Source organism: Paramormyrops kingsleyae, unplaced genomic scaffold (genome assembly GCF_048594095.1).
Source record: "Paramormyrops kingsleyae isolate MSU_618 unplaced genomic scaffold, PKINGS_0.4 ups28, whole genome shotgun sequence".
In the NCBI taxonomy this organism is placed as follows: domain Eukaryota; kingdom Metazoa; phylum Chordata; class Actinopteri; order Osteoglossiformes; family Mormyridae; genus Paramormyrops; species Paramormyrops kingsleyae.
Genome location: NW_027325966.1, coordinates 2,096,389 through 2,120,592, shown reverse-complemented (window position 1 = coordinate 2,120,592; position 24,204 = coordinate 2,096,389). Strand labels below are relative to the sequence as shown.

Here is a 24,204-nt window from a genome sequence, read left to right as displayed (position 1 = left end):
ATGAATCACTGTCTGAGACACTAACATCACAATGACATCACAGGCTTCAGATCACACATTAAATAAACATGGATATTCAAGAGAATGAATCACTGTCGGTGACAGCGGCAGCACAGTTACATTAGAGGCCTCTGAACACAAGAACCAAATACAGCCTGGAACCTGCACAGTGGGGTGATTTGGGTTTCACTCCAGAAGGCAGATGCGTGCAGGGATGCTAATTCAAATGTTAGCCTGCTTGTCCTCAGCTCAGTGTCGTGCAGCAGGGCTCTGTGAAGGGACCTTATTCTCCAGAGTGGTTTTAAAGGGGACCGTGCTTCAGAAACTGTTCCCACCTGTCATTAAGGGACTGCAATCCTTACAGTCTCAAGCCAGATGCGTGGCAGTTTGTTGGAATTTTTATATTATTTTAATATCAGTTTGTACCTGGGAAGTAATTTGTAAGAAATTTAAAACCAAATAATCAGAATGTCAAACATATAAAGAAAAGTAGCTAACAAGCTGTTGCTGCTGTTAAACTAGAGATAGACTGATAGATACAGGCTGGGAGATACACTTAGACCGACAGACACAGGTTGAGAGATGCACTTGATTGATGGATTCTGGCTGGGAGATACACTTAGAGTGACAGACACAGGTTGAGAGATGCACTTAAATTAACAGTGACACAGAGATATGAAGGGTTCCACTCTTCAAACAGGATCTCTGTGCTCCAGTTGGGATCTATGGCCTCCAAGCACTCCGCTCTTACTGCAGCTCAGCCAGGCTGGGCTGGGCCCGGCGAGGGTGGCGGGGGCCACTCGCACTCGGCCTTCTTTATGAGGGAGATCTGAGTGATGTGGGGCCTCTGACAGCCGTTCTCTGTGTCCTGCTGTCCTGCCCGCCGGCTGCGTGTGTGACGGTAAGAGACCTGTTACAGCTAGTATGCATGGAGTGGGTCCTTGCTGAGCCACAGGCAGGCCAGGCCTCGTTCCACATCAGTTTTGTGTGCAGACCTCCCTGTGAGCAAAAACAAATGGCTAATTTAACATGCGCTCTGACAGGCTCCTGAGGGCCAGTGGACCCAGGGTTTGCTTGTCCTCCTCACAAGCTGGAACAGCCGGGAGCCCGATCTGGATGGGCCCACTGCCAGGCCTACAAGAGCCGGCACGCTCAGCCACAGGTGTGCGCCGTGGCACTAGCTACCTAACGGACCCAAACCTTCATCTATCAGCACCAAACTGAGGGCATCGGTGACCCAAAACACATCAGAACCATATATTCTGGGGAAGTCAGTATGCGAGGAAAGGTACTGGACCAGTGAACACTCATCATCTCATCAGAGATCGATCAACCATGCTCATCATGTGACACTATCCTCAGTACATGTGGCAAAAAAATCCGAGGTGCCATTGTGGGTGTGAACACTGCCCCCTGGTGTTCAGTGAGTGTGGGCTCGACATACCGACAGGCATGTTTGAGAGTCTGCCTAAATGAATTAATTTCCTCCTTTTTCAACAAAATCAACTCAATTAATTTGTTTAAGGAGCAAAACAGTTTTGAAAGGGTCCGATAATTTTACCTGGATAATGAAAGCCAGAGAACAGCCAGGCAGGAACTCTGGTTGTCTACGATACATCTGTCCACATGGACGTAGATCCTAGCCAGATCACAGACTCTCTCTACAGCACTCAGCCAGGGGACCGCTCTTCCAGGGAATGCTGAGAACGCGAGACCCAAGAGGCGTGTTTTGGACAGAACAGGAGCAGTCAGTCACCGGGTATAATCAGTGAGATTGATGTGCACACCCACCAGGGATATGCACACAGCGCTGTGTGTTCCTGTGGAGGGCTGTCATTTCGGGCTCTGCTATTGTGAGTTCCTGTGTGGAAGAAGAGAAGCCTTCCAAAGCAACAGAGCACGGCTCTGTGAGTCACTGAAGGCAGTGTTACCCAAGCACACTGCAGCTCAGCGGCTCCACACGTGTCTCCAGCCCAGAGCATGCTGGGACTGCATGCAGACGGCTCATGCATAGAATCAGCCCTCAATTTCTGGCACAGGGGTTCCATTACCATCACGCCTTAGGGTGTTCTGGGAGAGTGAAACACAGGATCGACAGGGTCAAACAATGCATCGCCAGTGCTGGACCCAACACCATATTCAGTGTTGCTGGCGTGCCACAGGTTTCTGCTGGACCAGCAGTCTCCGCATGAGCAGCTCTTCATCCCAGCAGCATGGCGGGAAAACCAGCTGTGAGTGGCACCTTCACTCTGTACACAAACAAAGGCACAGACACTCACAGTCTATGGCTCACAGCAGATATTTGGAGCCCTCTGGCATCCATTCCTGGGAAAGACAACATTCCATTTGCTGGGCTGCTTGGCCCGTCAGTGTTTTGATGAGCTCTCAGAGACTCGGCACTGAGGCTCGAAGTCCTAGTGCCTTTGTCTGAAGTTGCAATAGCGGCACCTTCACCAGCATTCACCAATGCTTCCCCGCACTTCCCCATGCATCCTGCTTTGGGACAGGTGGGGGGAGTCAGGGCGTGAGCGTTGTTTAGCACTGCTCTTAGTCCATCATCCAACGAGGTCAAGCTTCTTTCATTCACTTGGCAAAGGTGTTTTACTGTCTGGCACTTTCTATAAATGTTAAGCTGACAGACTGGAAGATTGAAACTAGACCCCTTTAGCACCATCCTCCCATTTTTATTTATTATTTTTCAGATTAAAAATGTATTTATTTGTTCTGACAGAAGTTTTATAAAGTTTCAGCTGGCTATTATGTATATGAATTTCCTGATCTAAATGACTGGTTTGAAAAACCTTCAGGGTAGATCTTAAATGTCTCCTATTCCTATTTTAATCCCTGCTAATCAGTATTGTTTGTATCCAAGCCATGCAACAACAGATAGCAAAACTAAGATCTTTCCTCTTCTACAGCAACACAATAACTTATGTACGTCCCTCCTCAGCGTTCATCCTACCAGCTGGGATTCCACCAATCAGGCCTCAAGTTGAGTGAGACATCATGGAGATCAGTTCTCAACTGAGGGCAACTCTGGTGGTGAAAAGGTAGGACCACATAGTACTCCCTGGGGGGCATCTGGGGTCAAACGGTGAGGAGAAACACGCACAACGGATTCTGCCTGCGGCTGTCAACTTCAGCCTGAGCAGTGCCTATGGGTGTCAACTGGACCAGAGATGGATTAGGTCTGTCCAGAGATGCAGGGGCTCCGTAGCTCAGGCAAAATTGGTTTAGATCTGTCATTGACCTGCTGACAGAGGTGCATACTGGGAAGGCCACATATGAATCCATTCTGAGGGTGTGCTTGTCTTTTATACTTCCTGTTAGTGGTCAGACAGCAGATGAAATTGCAGAATGTGGTCTGCAGTCTGTTGAACAGTTCAGGTTAACGGAATATTGATCCAGAGCATGGATCCCAATGGAAGCTGACTCCCAGCACAGCAGAGGCATTAAATATAAGGAAAGGAATTAATATTGCTGAATGACAGTTATGAAGAAAAGTGGGCCTAGTGGAGTATAACATATACCTAGCCAGCTCTCACCAAGGCATAATGACTCGGTTCATTCACATTGAAAGGTATGACATGAAGCACTTCAGCGATTTCTACACACACCGGGAAAACATTAAAAGAATTCACAGACATCTGAAAGCACCAAATATACCTATAGCCACTGGTATTAATGTCAGTTTTTCTATGATATATGGGTTAAACGGAGGGTTTTAAAAAGTGGCGTAATGCAGAGTAGACTTTGGTACAATCCAGAGGGATGGTCTCCTTTGTACTGAAACCAAAACAGCCATTTAAAACTAATGTCTACTTAGGAGACATTACTCTATAAAGAGCAAGTTGAGGGAGGCGTAAAGACAATTTCTCCACAGGTATTAATAAAGTATCAGTTATTCTAATTATTTAAAATGACTTTACCTTAAGAAGCTTACTAACAGAACAGTGTTCTTTATTTTTTAATCATTTTCCCACTTTTTGCTGCTGTTCTCTTTCAAGACGAAGGGAATAATGATAAACTGAGGTAAGCCTTCAGCAGCATTTACAGTAGTGTGGTGTCCAGCTAGCAGCATTTACCTGGTCACACTGTAATGGTGTCACGTCGAGGGCAAGGACAGAGGCTAAGACAGACATGGAGGAAAACCAAAAGGGGCTTTATTAAAGAAAACTACACTACAGGAAGGGCAAAGGAAACAGACCACAAGGGGTCCAAACAGGGTAGGGAGGATCAGGCAAGAACACTAGACACAGGACACACTGGGGAGCAGATGCAGGCAGCAACATCAATGACTGGACTGAGGATCGCAGGACTGAAGGACACTTTTTACAGGGCATGTGAGGGAGCAGATGGGACAGCGGGGAAGACAGCAGGCTATACGTACACTAAGATGGGAGACACAGTGGAAGAGGGCAGGACAAGACACCAGATGGGCACTGCTGCGGGACAAGGGCGCAGAGACTGAACACCATTAGGGGAACGAGACAGACCAGGATAGGCAGGGGCAACACCAGCACAGGGCACTCTGGGGGCAAGATGGGACACCACTAGGAGAACTGGGGCCAGACTAGGGACAACCAGGATGATAGCAGGTACATCACACACCAGGACAGGTCCACAGACGAGTGATAACACGGGACAAGAAACATTTTGTGTGGGTTACAGGAGCCGGGGAAGACGAGACAGGCTGTTAACGGGGCCATACAGAGGACACAAGCGGGGCAAGGAACTATATGGACTGCTGACCCGACAGGACAAGACCACGCAGGAGTAAGGAAATGGATCACGATCGGGTAAGAGAGAACTAGGACCAGGACGAAAACACAACAGAACACCATAGAGACACACTGGGTACACAGCAGGACAAACATGATGCTCAGACAGGGGCACCGCACTAACAGGAACCAAACACGGGCAAGAAACCAGAAAAGACAGGGAACGCAGGGCACAACTGACACACAGACCAACACAGGGTGGACAGCTGAAGGACAGACAGATAAGGGAGAACCATGGGCCCAGGAGGAGTCAAGATAGGATAGGGCACTGGGGCAGGAACTGAGGCAGGGCAAGCAAACAAACATGGGGGCGCTACAGGGTGAACTGGAAATGGGCTTTGGGAGAACAAAGGTGGGACAGGACCTTGGGGCAAAAACTTAACTGAGGCAGGAGGGGACAGGACTGAGCTAGGGGGTCTGCTGGTCCCCAGAAAGCAGGGCATTGACCCTGGGACACGAGCCCCTGCTGGGTCTCAGGAGGCCGGTAGGGCCACATCGAGCCAAGGGGAAGGCAGGGTTGGGGCCGAGAGGCACTGTGGGCATCGCCAGGACCGTAATGCTGGGGGGCGCTGTCAGGACCACAGGGCGGGGAGGGGGCCGTCGTTGGGACCACAGGGTGGGGGGGGCACCGTCAATACCGCAAGCCTGAGACTGGAGGGTGAAGGGGAACCTGCAGGGCAAGGACATGGACGGGGGCAGGAACAGGAACCAGAGGGGCCCGAGGGGCCTGCAGGGCAGGAGAGCCCAGAGAAGCCGGAGCGGTGGCCACGGATGGTGGCTTTTCCCAAGGACAGTCGGCTGGAGACGTCTTGGACCTGGAGTGAAGATAGAAACAGAGGAAGGGAACAAGCAGAGGGTGTGGGGGGAACAAGACTGCAAGACAAGTTACAGTTTATGGGAACATAGGTGACCTGTACAACATGCCCTTGATGAGGGATACGGTGCTTAATAAATAAACAATAAATAAAACACAAATACATAACAGGGCTAATCATTTTTATGTGTGTGCAGTTTAAACAAAATGAAATCAAATTAACTTACCTGGGGATTTTGGTAATTCTGGAATTCTGAAAAATAATACTTTAAAGAGCAATTTAAAAATCTACTTAGAAATATACATTTTTCTCTTAATAAACATTAAACATTATTATGAAACATTCCACATATACATCTCAAAATTTATCACACTTAATTCATTATCTTTGATACTGTTTCAATTATTTAATGTTTCTCAAACAGCAGCAGCAGAACCACAACTTCATCTTCTTCGTATTTTGGCTCTTCTCTATGTAAAGAGCTCTACAAGCTCAACTTTAATATTAATTTCCCACCACTTCTACCTCTTCTATCTCTACATGACCCACATCTATCTCTACATCGCCAGTTTCCTCCTGACCTCCTTCTCTATTTATAATCTCAACTAGTACATCACTTACTATAATTTCCAATATGGTTACATCACTCACCATGTCCGCACCCTCAATAATTACCTCCCCTACTTCTACCCCCACAATCTCAACATTTACATCCCCAGAATTAACTTCTGCAAGCCCAAACTCACACACTTGGACTTGCACAGCCTCCACCTTCACATTTCCTTTCGTATCCTCTGCCTTCAGGGAAATTTTCCCCCCCTCCACCTTAACCACCTTCACATTCACCCCCACCTCACCTTGCTTCCCCTTGCTTCCATTTTGCATTTTATTAATGCCTACATTCAGGTCGGCGGCCTCCACCTGTACACTGGAGGTCACCCCCACATGTTTTTCCCTCTCTGCCACCTCCACCTTTTTCCCACTAATCGCACCCTTTACCTCATCTATCCCCTGAGTGCAGTCAGTCACACCTCCCAGTCCCCCCATAACCTCCCCAGCCTGGACAGTGGGGGGTGTCGCTGGTGAGTACTCCCCCAAACCTTCCTTATCTCCCCAGTCGATCACCTCGTCCCACAGGTCCCAGGCTCCCCAGTACTGGTCGTTGGTCCAGGAAACAGCTCTCGCAATTCTCATTCTGGTGAATAAACAAGACATATAATAAACTAGCCATACAGTATGTGATACTCGCAAAGCCAAACTAGGCACTGTATTTTTTCAACTTCTTGAAACTCCGGCAGTAACGGCCGAATTGCTAAAACTGCTTCACAATACAGTAAAGCTTGCGAAATTATGACGCTGCTTCGATACGCTATAACATCGCCATGGTACCGAACCTAGCAAAAGGTTAATCTTACTTCAAGAACATGGGACATTTAAAAAGTAAACGTATAGGCGATCTTTTCAGAATAACATCTTCAGATGAAATGCATTATCACAGGCCGGATGAGTATAACCAATCATATCAACCATAAGTCTTATTGTTTTTAAGTTTAACACAAATATTTTCTCTTACCATTTAAATATAAACAATCATATTAAGAATAATGGCCACAGCATCTACAGTTTAAACTACTAATTATAAATATATTTCAACGATATTTTGCCGCAATATTTGCATGTACTATATCAGGACATAAAATTAAATATAAGATTAAATATGCTAACAAAAAATAATCTGAAGAAATAGCAAGAAACACACGAAGAGATGCTGCTCACCTCTGTGCCATCTCTCTGTCAGAAAGTTTGTGTTTAACCTGCAATGATTTTGTTTCTATGGAAACCACCGTGATATTTGTAATTGGTCGAATAAAATGAAGATATGTACGGACACTAATGTTCAACGAATGAAATCAAAGAATTTATTGTCAGGGCGGGACAAATTTGAAGCTGGTCCAATCACGAGTAGTATCTTTAGTTTGTGCTTAATGTAACTCGGCGTGATTGGATATTTAACCGCCTTTCAAGCCCCCAAATCAGGTATCTACTTGTCAATAGGTAACCACGCAGCTCTGTCTATGAAGTCTGTCTGTAATTTTTTTTGACAATATGTTTTTGCTAGGCAACATTACAGTAATGCGTAATACCGCTGTATTGGGGGTGTACCGCCGCTGTATTTCCATAGCTGGTTGACGCAATTAGCATTTTAGCAATATTGGTAGCGCGACGTCAACTCAGCGAATTTCATAGGCAACATCTACAATTCAGGAACTAGTAGGTCTTCAGATAGTTGTTTAGGCTTTTGAGAAAGAAGACTATAGTTCTTGTTATTCAAATTCTGTATCCTGGTGTTTTTAATTTCTAATAATATGAACGATGATATGTCACATATAAGTTTTTTGAGAGACTAAATTTTGGTTTGATTTCTATTTTATTTTATGTTAAATAAAGTTCATATAAAATCATTTTAGAATTAGTGCAGTGTTTCGTTCAGAATTCGTGCAGTGTCCTTAAAAACTGCATGTTCAAACCTAACGCCATGCCATAACTGCTTTGCAGATATTTCATTAAGGACTCTATAGAGGATATAGGTAAGCCAGTCTGTGTATATGTGTGTCTGTGTGTGTTTGGGTGGGTGGTCATGTATATATTATGTTGTGGGGACCAAATGTCCCCACAGTGTTACAGGGCTGTCAAATTTTGAAGACAGGCAAGAGTGACATTCCACAGGATGACTTTTCATTGGTTGTTGTGTTGTATTTTACCCAGATACAATCGTACTATTTTCTGATTGGCTATTGTGTTGGCCCTTTCTTTTTTTTTGATTGCCTGGTAAGTGACAGGCTCTTGGGGCAAATCTTGTCCGACTTCATAAAAGAGGCGTATTTCCGACGGGAAGCGACGTTTTTCTTGACGTTTCGTGACGTTTTTATCCGAGTTCCGACTTGGAGAGAAATAATCGAACGCACCATAATGTCACTCAACTCAGAATTTCCGAGTTCCGAGAGAAAAACGAACGCACCATTAGACTCCAGCGGAGACACGCTTGTTTTATAGTGAGGCGCTACTGTGCCCTGGTCTGGGGAAAAATTGGGCTCTGCGGCATATTAGCCTACAAATTATTTTTCCGCGTGAGAAATACAATGTGTGGCGGGAGTGCGTGACAAAAGACTGAAAAGAGTGACTATCACTCTCAATGCGTGACACTTGAGAGCCCTGGTGTTATTAAAACATGTTAATTTGACTTTGTAGGGACATGTTTTTGGTCTCCAAAAGAAAAAACTCACTCAGTTTTATAAAATTCTGTGAATGCAATCAAAGGAATAATAATTCCAAAAGTCTTGTATTTTGTTTGGTTACTTACTGTTACTTCTTGGTTAGTACTGTAGGGATTAAGGATTAAGGTTGCCATAGTTAGGATTGGGGATATGCCCATACAAATGAATTGAGAATCCCCACAAAGACTCAGATACCTAATCTGTGTGTGTGTGTGGATTAGGTTTATATTACATTGTGGGGACCAAATGTCCCCCACAATGTGACAAAAGCCTGTTATTTTGATCCTTTGGGGGGCATTTTTCAGGTCCCCACAAAGATCTGTCAATACAATCAAAAAACTGAAAATGCCAGAAGTCTTGTATTTGGTTTGATTACTTATGGTTAAAGTTAGGGCTGGGAAGGAGTTAAGGTTGTCATGTTGGGATTACAGTTTTCCCCATAGAAATGAATGGTGAGTCCCCACGAAGATATAATTACAGACCTGTGTGTGTGTGTGTGTGTGTGTCATGCCTGTCAAGTTTTGGATTGGAAAATAAGGGAAATTTTCCGGCACCCACCGCGAGCCATCCCACCAGCCCAACCAAGCTACAGTATCCCTTACATTTTAAGACAGGTGTACAAGAAATCTAAAATAACCACTTGTCATTTACATTTTATTTTCATTACACATTTTCTCTTAATTTCTCATGTTCACTCATGTGGCTCTCTGGCATTCACTAATGACTTATTATACAGATTTGTTGCAGAATTTGTATCCTTGTTGAAGACGTCACAGAAGGTGAAAGTAACGTTGTTTTTAGCACACAGCATTGCCATTTAAAATTCCGCATTTATGACCTGGTTAATGTTGTGAATGACCTGAAGACTACTGCAGGTGGCAGTTCTCGCGAGGCTACTGACAGTTCAGTTTGGAGAGGCAGATGAATTTTTTTTTAAATGATCTTATAATACGGGAGATTTATGGGAAAATACTAATACGGGAGGACGGCGGGAAAGAGAGGTAAAATACGGTAGTTTCCCGGCCAAAACGGGAGACTTGACAGCTATGGTGTGTGTGTGTGTGTGTGTGGTATCAGATCAGTCCCTGAGAGTTCAGTAGTCTGACACCATGTTCCTGAGTCTGGGTGTGACGGCCTGAATGCTTTTCCAGACGCTAGGAGGGTGAAAAGATAATGTGAGGGGTGGGTGGGGTCATCCACAATGTTGGTGGCTTTGCAGATGGAGCGTGTGATATGAATGTCCATGACGGAGGGGAGAGAGACTCTAGTGATCTTCTCAGCTATCCTCACTATCGTCTGGTCTTGAGATCTGAGAAAAACATGTTGTGCTGCTCAACCTTAGCACAATGATATAGGTGAATCATGGACGCAATAGAATTTGGGGATGATTAGTCCATACAGGGACAGAATCATTCCATACCGCAATCTCCTCGTACGTATGTCTGCTAGGTGGAGTTGGAGTAGCTCCTAACTGTGCGCAGAGGAGTTAAACAATCACAACTTCCCAGAATATTACAGCAACAGGGGGACAGTGAACAAGTCTTATTAATTCTATGCTGTGTGGACGATGTAATCGTCCACAAGTTCGCCTTAATACACAGGGCATTCAAGCCATTGCAGAATACAAACCCACAAATGCGGCTCCCTCCACCAGCAACGCCAATATAGAAACTGCCACAAAATCCATGCCCCCTGATAACCAGCCCCTTATATTTCCACCACCGTCGTGGGGACCGTACTACAAAGAGTCAACGCAAGGTAAGCTGCAAAGTGCAAACAAATTTACAACTTACCTTACATAGTGCACTACGTTTACTTTGTTTGTACTATGAGTACAGTCTTTGCACCTTATCTGTTTGGCACTATATGTCGGTCATTCCTGTTATTCAGTGACTTTTCTGTCCTCATGGTTTACTTATATTTTCTCTAACATGAGTCACATATTTAAAGCAAATATATATTTAGGTCTTCGTTATCACATAACCGCAGACAATACGTATTAAAAATGTAAAAACTTTTATTGATATATGTATTAAGGCTGGCATGATTAGTGGGCGTAGTCGATGACATGTTCTTCTTCAATATCACTACGCAATTATTGGAGTAGTTAGTCTCTAAAGCCCTGCAGTGACATGTAGTTTGTTGTTGTCAAAATGGGAGGGGCCAATACAAAGCACAGGTCTTAGGGAATTCTGATTAAATATACTGGCTTATTAATCCTGTTAATATAATTAGCATACACCCACTATTAGTGTAAATAAATGCACAAACTGCAAGGCTTTATCAGCAAGGTTATGCTGTGTTTGTATGAAATGCCTTTTTATATATCATTATTGTTTCAGTTTATGCTGTAGCCATTTGTGCACGAATCTCCTTGCGTCAGAGGAAGTTGGAAGTGGGGTGTGCCCTTTATGAAGCAGAATGAGACAGAAAAGTTGTAAAATAAATAGTTACACTAACTGCAGTGAGACCTCTCTCATGCGGCCCTGCTCAATCTTAGTCATACCATGTGAGTCAGTTAAACAGGGAGGTTTGTCTGCAGTGTTGGAACCTGTACAGCCAGTGCTTTGTACCGCTGATGGCCTCTTCTTCACACATGCTTTGCTGCCACCTGCTGGTCAAAGTTTAATATTGGTTTATTAATTAGTGAAAGTAAAAGTCTTATTGCATTGCTTAAGTCTTAAATATATATTTAATGTATTTTCGTCATTATTTTAATTTAATAAATATTCTGAATTAATTAATATTTTTTTAATATTTCAAAATTAAATGTAAATGGTTTGTGGTTTTCAGATCACAGGTCCATCTCAGAGCCCACCAATCAGTGACCATCTTGGAGTGTGATGTAAGACACGAAATCAGGACCGGCCACTTTTTACTCATTTTAATCTTAAAACATGGACAGTGTGAATTGGGACTTTGCCATTTTGCTCATATCACTTCCTCTGCCAGCTCTTGCAGGATGGGCTTCCCCTTTGAATCTGGTTCCTCCCAAGGTTTCTTCCTTCCTTTTCACCTACTTTAACTGTAACCCTCTTATTTTGTTGGTAGTGATGCTCTGTGAAGTCATACAGAGGTGGGTATAGAAAGGATTACAGTGGGTAATAGGTGATTTAGATTAACTTTTTTAAATTTGACAACAAAAAGGCTTTGGACAATCAGTTCAACTTTGGACAATAGCACCTCCGAATAGTTTCTCTCTGTCTCTCTTGCTAGTTATTTCTCTTCACCCCCCATTCAAGGAGGAATCAAATGCAGAATAACATTGTACAGTAGAAGATGTAAGGTGCAACACACATTAAAAGCTCTTTTTGTGTGAACATTATAAAACAGATTAATACATATTAAGCAGTTTGAAACTTTACATTCAGACCTACATCAGTTAGAAAAAGCAGGCGATGACCAGCCCAACCAGCAGCTCCATCTCTGATTGTACAGAATCCCTTGTCAGGGTAATTTCTGAAGTCATGACTAAACTAATTTCCCGCTTTGCCTTCAGCTTCACCAGCTAGATTAAACTGATCATTGAGGAGGGAGATACAGTCAAGCCTCACAGTGAAGCCATAAAACACACTCGGGTTAAATGCATTGCACTTTTTTCCAGTCATTTTAACACGTGTCTCAATTCCATGTCCACTTTTTCCAAACACTTAACACATGCACCATACCATTGGACTATGTGAGCTAAACTATGAATACTTTTGCATTGCTTTGACTCAATTTGCATTCAATCACCACTTCCCCCAAATTTCATGAATACTTCTCTCAGTCAGTGTTTCCCACCAGCAAAACTTTGTACAACTACAGCCGATTTTTCAAACGTTTAGATAATCTGTTCAAAACAGTTAACTTTCAGTGAATTTCAATGAAATTTTACTGCACTGTAAATTGAAATATGCTGCATTTTGACAAAGGACACTATGCACTTGCACTAACACAAATAATTATGCTTTTAGCAGAAACTTCGTAATTTTGCTTGCTGCTTTGTTACCATTTATACAAATGAGGTCATAGAGTAAGTAAGTAAGTAGTCTTTATTTATATAGCACCTTTCACAGGCAAAAGCCACAAGGTGCTTCACAACATAGTAAACAAAGAAAAACATAACAAAAAAAGCCAAGACCACACAAAAATCATAACTGCCCATAAATAACTATTTGAACGCCTGGACAAATAAATGAGTCTTTAGTTCTCTCTTAAAACTGACGACAGATTCCATTAAACGCAAAGAGGAGGGAAGATCATTCCAAAGCCTAGGAGCTACAGCCTGGAAAGAACGGTCACCTCTAGTGCGAAAATAAGTGCGAGGAACTTTCAACAAATTTTGATCCATACACCTCAAAGCATGCGCAGAGGTGCAGAGGTGGATCAAGTCGCTAATATAAAACGGAGCCTGTCCATGTAAGGCTCTGAAAACCAGAACCAGAATCTTAAACTTATATCTAAAAGACACAGGCAGCCAATTAAGTTGTTTTAAAATAGGGGATATGTGAGTGCTCCTATTAGTGCGAGTCAAGATTCTCGCTGCAGAGTTTTGTACTAATTGCAGACAAAGGAGCTCCTTTTTATTCAGGCATGAAAACAAACTATTACAATAGTCTAAACGTGAAGACACAAAAGCATGAATGAGAAGCTCCAAATCATCTCGTGAGACCATTGATCTAAGTTTGGAGATGTTCCTAAGCTGAAAAAAACAGTTTCTCGTTAGCTGCTTACAATGCTGCATAAATGAAATTTCACTGTCCAATATAACTCCCAGATTTCTAAGGCTGGACTTCACAGACAGGCCTAGATTACCCAGGAACTGTTTAATCCCCGGGATTGAATCAACAGGGGCAATAACCAGAGTTTCAGTTTTGTCTGCGTTTAGCTGAAGGGAGTTTATGCTTAGCCATTTTTTTAATTCCACTAAACAATGAAACAAAGAATCTAATGTATGCATCTCAGATGGTTTAAAAGAGCAATACAGCTGAATATCATCGGCAAATAGGTGGAAAGAAACGTCACTGAACTGTTGGATGATCTTACCCAAAGGGGTCAAATACAGCAAAAAAAGAACAGGACCCAGGACAGAGCCTTGGGGCACTCCACACAATAAATCCGCAGACTCAGACCTTATTTGGTTTGCTGTAACACTAAAACTACGCCCTGATAGATAAGAAGAAAACCACTGTGAAACTGTCCCTGATAAACCTATTTGATCCCTCAGTCTCATCAGCAGGACCTGATGATCAATTGTATCAAAAGCTGAAGACAGGTCCAAGAGAACCAGAACAGTGTGTTCTCCAGAATCAGCAGCCATCATAATGTCGCTGGACACTTTCAGTAAAGCCGTTTCCGTAGAATGGTATTTACGAAAATCGGACTGAAACGGTTCAAAGATGTTATTTTGATTCAGGAAAGAAGACAACTGTTCATAGACCACCTTCTCAAGGAGCTTAGAAAGAAACGGAAGCTTAGAAATAGGCCTAAAGCTGTTGGGGTCCGTTACATCTAAGCCTACTTTTTTCAATAATGGCTCCACTATGGCATGTTTAAAATTATTGGGAAACACACCGGTTGACAGGGAGAGGTTAACCATTTTGGTAACACACGGGCCTATGGACTAAAACACTTTTCCGAAGAGCCTACAAGGGAGGACGTCGGATAAACTATGGCTATGGCTCATCAAAACACTGACGGGCCAAGCAGCCCAGCAAATGGAATGTTGTCTTTCCCAGGAATGGACGCCAGAGGGCTCCAAAAATCTGCTGTGAGCCATAGACGGGGCTTTTTTTTGTTTACAGAGTGAAGGTGCCACTCACAGCTGGTTTTCCCACCATGCTGCTGGGATGGAGAGCTGCTCATGCAGAGACTGCTGGTCCAGCAGAAACCTGTGGCACGCCAGCAACACTGAATATGGTGTTGGGTCCAGCACTGGCGATGCATTGTTTGACCCTGTCGACCCTGTGTTTCACTCTCCCAGAACACCCTAAGGCGTGATGGTAATGGAGCCCCTGTGCCAGAAATTGAGGGCTAATTCTATGCATGAGCCGTCTGCATGCTGTCCCAGCATGCTCTGGGCTGGAGACACGTGTGGAGCCGCTGAGCTGCAGTGTGCTTGGGTAACACTGCATTCAGTGACTCACACAGCCATACTCTGTTGCTTTGGAAGGCTTCTCTTCTTCCACACAGGAACTCACAATAGCAGAGCCCAAAATGACAGCCCTCCACAGGAGCACACATATCCCTGGTGGGTGTGCACATCAATCTCACTGATTATACCCGGTGACTGACTGCTCCTGTTCTGTCCAAAACACGCCTCTTGGGTCTCACGTTCTCAGCATTCCCTGGAAGAGCTGTCCCCTGGCTGAGTGCTGTAATGAGGGAGTCTGTGATCTGGCTAGGATCTACATCCATGTGGACAGATGTATCGTAGACAACCAGAGTTCCTGCCTGGCTGTTCTCTCATTATCCAGGCTCTTGTAGTGGGCCCATCCAGATCGGGCTCCTGGCTGTTCCAGCTCGTTAGGAGGACAAGCAAACCCTGGGCCCACAGGCCCTCAGGAGCCTGTCAGAGCGCATGTTAAATTAGCCATTTGTTTTTGCTCACAGGGAGGTCTGCACACAACACTGATGTGGAACGAGGCCTGGCCTGCCTGTGGTTCAGCAAGGACCCACTCCATGCATACTAGCTGTAACAGGTCTCTTACCGTCACACACGCGGCCGGCGGGCAGGACAGCAGGACACAGAGAACGGCTGTCAGAGGCCCCACATCACTCAGATCTCCCTCATACAGAAGGCCGAGTGCGAGTGGCCCCCGCCACCCTCGCCGGGCCCAGCCCAGCCTGGCTGAGCTGCAGTAAGAGCGGAGTGCTTGGAGGCCATAGATCCCAACTGGAGCACAGAGATCCTGTTTGAAGAGTGGAACCCTTCATATCTATGTGTCACTGTTAATTTAAGTGCATCTCAACCTGTGTCTGTCAGTCTAAGTGTATCTCCCAGCCAGAATCCATCAATCAAGTGCATCTCTCAACCTGTTTTCTGTCAGTCTAAGTGTATCTCCCAGCCAGAATCCATCAATCAAGTGCATCTCTCAACCTGTGTCTGTCAGTCTAAGTGTATGTCGAGGCCAGAATCCATCAATCAAGTGCATCTCTCAACCTGTTTTCTGTCAGTCTAAGTGTATCTCCCAGCCAGAATCCATCAATCAAGTGCATCTCTCAACCTGTGTCTGTCAGTCTAAGTGTATGTCGAGGCCAGAATCCATCAATCAAGTGCATCTCTCAACCTGTGTCTGTCAGTCTAAGTGTATCTCCCAGTCTGTATCTATCAGTCTATCTCTAGAGTGTTTAGCGTCACAACAGCTTGTTAGCTGTTTCTCGATCAAGCCAACACACCAAAACATTTAAAAATTGAACCATACCTCAACAGTGTTTTTCAGAACTGTACTATAAGCCTGGCCAAGCTTTTCATTCTGTCTCAAAGTGTAATTAAACAAAGACAGAAAAAGTCCACTTCCCGCTTGATCTCGGTTATCAACCGAATCGATGGATCCCCTCAATGGCAATTCGTTTGAGACAAGGAATCCAATAATGTCTACAATGGCAGAGACATACAGGCGGTTTCGAGAGAGCTGATCGGAATTAACCACAGTTGAAATCTCACTGCCTGTAGAACATCGCAACTGTCTCTCTTTCCAAAAAGCCACACACGTTTGATGTTCTTTACTATTGGCATGTCTGTTAAACCCTTTTGCAGTGTCCGTAGCATATTTCCAGTTACTAAAACCCAAAGTTGTGAATGAGTTAGTTTGCTCTGCTCACCCAATTGACCAATCAAGTGCCTGGATTTGAAAATCTAGTCTAGAACGTACTGACACGTATGTAAAACGTAGACTTTATTTTTTAACTATAGTGGTCTAACTTATATATTAGTCTTCAAAAATGAATATTATTATTTTTTTTTTTTTTTTAAAAGTTCAATTAGGGCTTATTTTAACAGAGGGGGCGGCATTTTCCCTCTGATGGGGCGACGCCACCTTACCCCCCGTGGTGCCGGGCCTGATTACAACTCACTGCTGAAATTTTATTATAATTGAACCTGCTGGGGCTCTTAAACTGATTGACAGGTCTGTAAACTGGAGGGCGAACATTTACATCAATTAAATATATTATGTATCAGTGATAGCCAAATTAAGCTTAAAGGGGCAAGTCCCCCGAAAAACAAAAAAAGGATGTATTTTAGGGGGGCCTTTATTTATATTAGCTTTATTTATGTTAGCTTTCAAAGTTTAGTTTTCTAGTTCAGCACTAGTTTCCATTTGATTCATCCAATGGATGAACATTTTTCTTCTTTGCAAAGTCTATTTGTGGGAGTTTTGAGACTTGAGTTTAAAGCTGCAGCAGAGTGTTTGATGTTTGGAGTTTTGTGTCTGGAATCCAGACAATGTGAAACATAATATTTTAATAATATCCCACAGTTCAGTTTAGGGTATCATTTTGCCTCAAGTCCATTGTGCATGTGTATGCGTATACAGGAACATGGTATATGGGAACGCAAGTAAGGGCCTTATGTGTGTGTATATTAAGGTGTAATCTAGAATGTGTTCTATGAAGCCCATGTGGATTGTAGGGACCTGCTTGTCCACTCTCACCTTTCAGAAAAGCCTCTTGGTACGGAAGGTTCTTAATAACAGGTGTAACCATGTTACTGTAAACACACACACACACTAGATGTGGTGTTGAGTATGGTGTGAACCAGGATGTTATATGAGGCCCTGATGATTCATAGGGACCTACTTCTCCTGTGTGGTTCAACATCTATACCTTCTAAAGAGGTACATCTGAAATGTCAGCTTTGGGATTACTGTAACTACAATAATATGAAATAAATTAATGGTATTCAAGTACTTGATGAATTTATAAATAGTCATTAAATAGTGTAAAAGAAACTTTATAGAAATTTGTAGTACATTTACAAGACGACCAAAACATCACCCTTCCCCCATGTCATGATCCAATTGTTTCACTGTAGACATTGTCATATGCGAAGAAGTTACACATCACCCAACCCTATTCTGTACAATCAGGGACGGATTACGGACCGGGCCAGCGGGACCGCTGCCCAGGGGCCCTTGGGGTGCAGGGGGCCCGTGGGGCCCCTAGCCCAAAACAATTTGCAACGCTTATCAACAATGTATTTTCGTTTGTCTATTTTAGAGGGCCTACATTCTTTGATCCTCTGCCTACAAGGGCCCCTGACCCTATAGGGCCTCTGATGGAAACATGGATGGAGGGTGTAGGATCACACATGCACATATCACAGGGCCTAAATTCCAGGTGGCCTGAGACAAGGCCGAGCCTGGTACGAGAGGCACCAAAGGGGGGGGTTACACACACAAACACACACACACACAGATAACCAGGGAGGCCAGCACTCCAACTTTTATTGCCCAAAGATTTAGGGACCTACAGACAAGCAGAGTGGACTTCACGGACAGGGGTCCCTCGACTTGGCACACAACCCCCTCCCCATACACTCTGCCTTACATCTCACTCACCCAACAGACGAACACCCTAAAGGAAATTTCATTTAAGTTTGCTTTTGTATACCCTGTATATTGATTTACTCACGACTACTAGTCTCAATATACAGATACGTTATGTTTGTATGTGTCCTTAGACAATCTTAGTGTTTTGTGTGCCACCCTTATAACCATGTTCACGGAGTATCACCTATTTCACCCCTTTGCACTTGAACACATATAAATTTAAATAAATAGATAGGTATAGCTACCATTGTATGTATGTTCTCATGGTATACCAGAAGAATCTGGAAAGTGAGTGTAACCAATGTGTACTAACTTTTAGAGAGTCTGCTTTGTTAAACCCCCCCCCCCCCCCCCCCCTTCTCTTCCAACATTCCTTTGTGGTCCTTATCTGATCTTGGTGGACGGTTACCAAGTTTCTTTGTTTCTACCATGCTATGTTAAAAGAACTGAATTTAGGTGTATCTTATCCATTCTGGAGAAGATGAATTGGCATAAGCCACACCAAACAAAATATGTTGTTTCCAGATGTGCAACTTATATTGTTATTACCACAAACTAACGGCCACGCCTATCTATGGATAAGATGTGCTGTTTGTAATATGAATATTTGATGTAATATCTGCACAAAGTGTAACATCTGTTGAGGTGCAACCCAAAACACCTGTATCCCATACTGATGTGAATGAGTCACATAGATAAAATAATTAATTGTTTAATCAATTAATGCAGATGGTATGAGGTATGTACCTGTGAAGCTGGTATGGCATGTTTGGTGTCAAACTGATGGAAAATCACTCCTGATTCTAAATCTGGTCAGTGATTACCATAAAAGTGGATGTATCAAAAGTTATAACAGCTTAATGAAAATCATCAGTAAAGGGAGATTCAGTTGGGCCATAAATCCCAAAAGGACTGATACAGACCCCCTTCTGAAAGCCCGCCAAATGGATGGCCAGCCATTGGGCCAGGATTCGAATTCCTGGTCATCCCTATTCATGAACTTTAGACCATAAAAACCTGGACCTCAGAACAAAGCAGCGCAGAGAACACCCAGCAGCCGTACGGAAAAGACCATCAGCCCGGGAGACGAGAAGCCCACCAGAAACCCTCCGGTGAAGGCCCAGCTGAACAGAGAACAGCACCCAAGACAAAGCTTCACCAGGAGAGATAATCCAAAGGGGCTCCACTCCACTGCTCCAAACGCCGCGCCTTCCTGAGTGCCATCAGCTCAGCAGCTCTGCCATCAACTGCCAAGACCCCCCCCCACTCTTCAACCAAGTAAACCAACTTCCTTTCATTCTAACAACTTAAGCTGTTCTGTTAACCTGCTATAAGACTTTAGGGTCGTGTTTCCACAAACTGTGCTTGCTTTGCAGAACAGTATTTCCCATTTAAGGTTACTCATTTAAATCCGGTCATTGCATTTTCATAATTACATTGTTTGTTGTATTCCGTTATTTCGTGTTTGTTGTTTGTGTTAGGTGTAATGTCTGTCTTATGTTAGTTGTAGTGTTAGTTAGGAATAAATGCATGTCTTTTACACAACTTTAGCCTCCGTCATTGTGTGTCTCATAATAAGTTCCTGCCTCTGTGCGATCTTGCTACACGCTCTGAACCTCAAACTCGCCTGAAACATCGCGAGACTCTCTCTCATCGGCCATGAGGGGGGGGGCTCTGCTACCAATCGTTTACATTATCTGGTGACGCAGCTCGGTGGACGAGCCTTCTAACCCAGGTTACTAAGTGATATTGGTAATTAGTGAATCCCATTTAAGTCTCACATTAACAGACTCACAGGGATACCGCAATCGAGTTTGGAGGAGCCGACCATTTGGCATAACGATTGATTAATAATCAGCATTAAATAATAATTAATTAAACTTTAATTAATTGAAACATATTGGTGGAGATATTAAAATTTACCTGAGCTAATAATTCCTACAAGGGCGTTTGGCTGCCAAGGGCCCAGGGGCCCACACAACCCATAATCCGTCCCTGTGTACAATGAATTATGAATGCAACAATACCACCGTTTTTTCCCCATTATGTTTTCTATTTGTTGATTTGCTTACGGTATTCAGGTTAACCATTGAGCCTGCTGATGCTGTATTTGTTCTTTGTTGCAGATGACCATTGAGAAGACTCCAACACTGTGTCCAGAAAAGGTAAACTGGTGATGCAAAAGCTTATGCAAAGATTTTATTTGCCCGTGTAACTTTTTTATACCCTAACCTGACTAATGCAAGTCTAACCCTCGAGAAATGTGAAAATGGAAACACTTATGAATTAACCCATGTACTTACATTATTTTTTTTTAATCAATTTACGATTAAGTACGACACAGTATGATTATTTAAAAGAGACTTTTGATACTGGCCATATTAAGATCTAACAGCTTGTAAAAGTTTTGAAATACAAATATACATCAATGACCTTTTATCATTGTGTAGTAAAAGTCGGATCATAGATAAATATAAATATCACTTCACAGATATTTATAGTAGTCTGTGTCATTTGATATCGTTCACAGTACAATTAATTGGTTTAATATTAAAAATTAAAAAAAAAAATTTACAGTGCTTTCATATGACACAGCTATGCTGAACTTGCAAAGGTCACCCTTGCACAAATCATGGTTTTCAATAGAAGACGTGCTGAAGAAAATGCCACTCCAGAGTTTTCACGAGAGAGACCAAACAGACCTCCATGAAGACATCGCTATGGGATTGTAACAGACTGAACAGAAGCTCTGCAACTATTTCAGACGGATTGAGATTGTGGGGAAAAGGGGCAGGAAAGTTGCTATTCTACTTACACCAATCATGGTGGATGCCTTGTCACTATTGGTCAGTAAGAGAACTGAATGCAGTGTCTGTGATACAAATATATTCTTGTTTGCAAGACCTAAATCATTGAGCTACTACAGAGGGCAGGACTGTTTATGCATCCATGCAAGTTGGTGTGGAGCAAAAAATCCTGAGCACCTCAGGTCGACCCAACTGCGAAAACATGTGGCTACACTGTCACAAGTGCTCAATTTAAAAAACAATGAACTGGACCAACTCGCAGATTTCCTTGGTCATGACCTCCATGTTCATCGCGAGTTCTACAGGTTACCCATTCCCACCATGCAACTGGCTAAAATTTCCAAGCTACTTTTGGCAATGGAAAAAGGGCAGCTTTCCAGTGTGCGAGGGAAATCGCTTGATGACATCGAAATTGATGGTTAGTATTAAAACTGGTACAATTTAAAGAGAAAAAAACCTTGCACACGCATTCATATCTCTTTAATAATCTTTTCCAGGTGAAATTGAAGTAAGTGACTCTGAAGTTGTTGACAATGATGAAAGTGAATCTGAGGACAATGTGTCTGCAGTAACACAGTCTGTCACCAGTGAACCTATGGTTGATGCAGAATGTGAATTACCCCTCCATAATTGGGGGGTACTGCCTTCATAACACTTCTATGACCATTATGGTCTGCTACCGCGTCAATACAAATAGTCGCCACCAAGATCAATGTTAAGAGTACAAGATGCGCCAGGGGTGTTTACTAACATGTATGCAACAAACGGTCATGGTCTGGACATGCGACAAAATGAGAATCAATGCAGAAGATCTCATTATCCTTATCCCTATCCAAAAGAACTTGGTTTTGATAACTCCCAGGAATTATCCTAGGAGAAGTATACTAGTAAAAGTAATAAGCCTATACATTTACGAACAGCCTGGTCTGGTCCAGCAGTCTGGTGTTATTCCTGCCCTCTCAGTCCCCCCAGCTCCAACAGCCTTCAGAAATAAATATTTACCTGTTGGGCTAATATCTGTCTTGATGATGCAGTAGATCTTAAAGTACAGCCTCATTTCTAACTCACCTCTTGGTCCTGCGTGCTGTCCTCATCCTGCCATCTTCCTGCTCCCTGCTCACTGTCCTCATCCTGCCATCTTCCCGCTGCCTGCACACTGTCCTCATCCTGCCATCTCCCCGCTGCCTGCACACTGTCCTCACCCTGCCATCTTCCCGCTGCCTGCACACTGTCCTCATCCTGCCATCTCCCTGCTGCCTGCACACTGTCCTCATCCTGCCATCTCCCTGCTTCCTGCTCCTGTGCCTCTCCTGCCATCTCCCTGCTGCCTGCACACTGTCCTCATCCTGCCATCTTCCTGCTGCCTGCACACTGTCCTCATCCTGCCATCTTCCTGCTGCCTGCACACTGTCCTCACCCTGCCATCTTCCCGCTGCCTGCTCACTGTCCTCATCCTGCCATCTTCCTGCTTCCTGCTCCTGTGCCTCTCCTGCCATCTCCCTGCTGCCTGCACACTGTCCTCATCCTGCCATCTTCCCGCTGCCTGCACACTGTCCTCATCCTGCCATCTCCCTGCTGCCTGCACACTGTCCTCATCCTGCCATCTTCCCGCTGCCTGCACACTGTCCTCATCCTGCCATCTCCCTGCTGCCTGCACACTGTCCTCATCCTGCCATCTCCCTGCTGCCTGCACACTGTCCTCATCCTGCCATCTCCCCGCTGCCTGCACACTGTCCTCACCCTGCCATCTCCCCGCTGCCTGCACACTGTCCTCATCCTGCCATCTCCCCGCTGCCTGCACACTGTCCTCACCCTGCCATCTTCCCGCTGCCTGCACACTGTCCTCATCCTGCCATCTCCCTGCTGCCTGCACACTGTCCTCATCCTGCCATCTTCCTGCTGCCTGCACACTGTCCTCATCCTGCCATCTTCCTGCTCCCTGCACACTGTCCTCATCCTGCCATCTTCCTGCTGCCTGCACACTGTCCTCATCCTGCCATCTTCCTGCTCCCTGCACACTGTCCTCATCCTGCCATCTTCCTGCTGCCTGCACACTGTCCTCATCCTGCCATCTTCCTGCTCCCTGCACACTGTCCTCACCCTGCCATCTTCCCGCTGCCTGCACACTGTCCTCATCCTGCCATCTCCCTGCTGCCTGCACACTGTCCTCATCCTGCCATCTCCCCGCTGCCTGCACACTGTCCTCATCCTGCCATCTCCCTGCTTCCTGCTCCTGTGCCTCTCCTGCCTTCTGCTGACCACCACTTTCCTTCATACACAGTAACAGTTTGCAAAACTGCACCTATACTTTTGGTGTAATGTTCTGTAGCTCTTAACACTAATATTTCCTACTTACTCTTCTTTTACCACCGAAAAAGTGTCTGATGTCTCCATCTTTCCTTTTCCTCGTAGTGTGTCTGTGAATAAAATCTAATCTATACTTAACAAAGCAGTATCTGGGCTATCAGATGAAGCTTCTAAAAATGTCTAGAAATATGAAATAGTGGAATGCAGAATCAATACCACTAAAATTCAAATAATAGGGCACAATTTATTCATGATAAAATGAGAATGAAAACATAGGGAGTTCATCTCCTTGGAAAATGACCATGATCGATTTTACCTCACCAAATAAGCCTGTTTTAAATAGAGAACTTAGCTTATCTTGCAAGTTAAATTGACTAACGTTGACTGTACCGGCCTCAGAAGTACAATGGTAAGTAATTCAACTTATAATGACGTCAGCTTGCATTAGTAGATGAAACACTTAAACGAATAAATGAAGGTTGTAAAATAACAGATTTTCAACAGGCTAGACTTCTGCTGGCTATTTACACTTACCAATGCACGACAAACAGCACCATGACAGACAAACACAATGAACAGGTCAGTAAATGAGAATGAATGATGCAACCGACTGGCTAAGCTGCTTCTAGCGCCGAGGTGGTTAAAATAGTACGGTGTCTGAAATAGTTTTACATAGAAATTTTCCT

General features: G+C 44.1%; 2 long non-coding RNA genes across 2 annotated transcripts; one reads left to right on the top strand and one right to left on the bottom strand.

The window, feature by feature from the left end:
• Positions 1 to 4,141: 4,141 nt before the first annotated feature.
• Positions 4,142 to 7,459, bottom strand: LOC140583985 (uncharacterized). Its single transcript, XR_011986044.1, has 2 exons — positions 7,373 to 7,459; positions 4,142 to 6,791 (listed from the first exon to the last, which is right to left on the bottom strand). It is a non-coding gene; the product is annotated as an uncharacterized lncRNA (long non-coding RNA).
• A 196-nt stretch (positions 7,460 to 7,655) lies between these two features.
• Positions 7,656 to 22,279, top strand: LOC140583981 (uncharacterized). The gene is made up of 5 exons (XR_011986039.1): positions 7,656 to 7,867; positions 8,153 to 8,184; positions 20,531 to 20,569; positions 21,000 to 21,629; positions 21,709 to 22,279. It is a non-coding gene; the product is annotated as an uncharacterized lncRNA (long non-coding RNA).
• Positions 22,280 to 24,204: the final 1,925 nt, after the last annotated feature.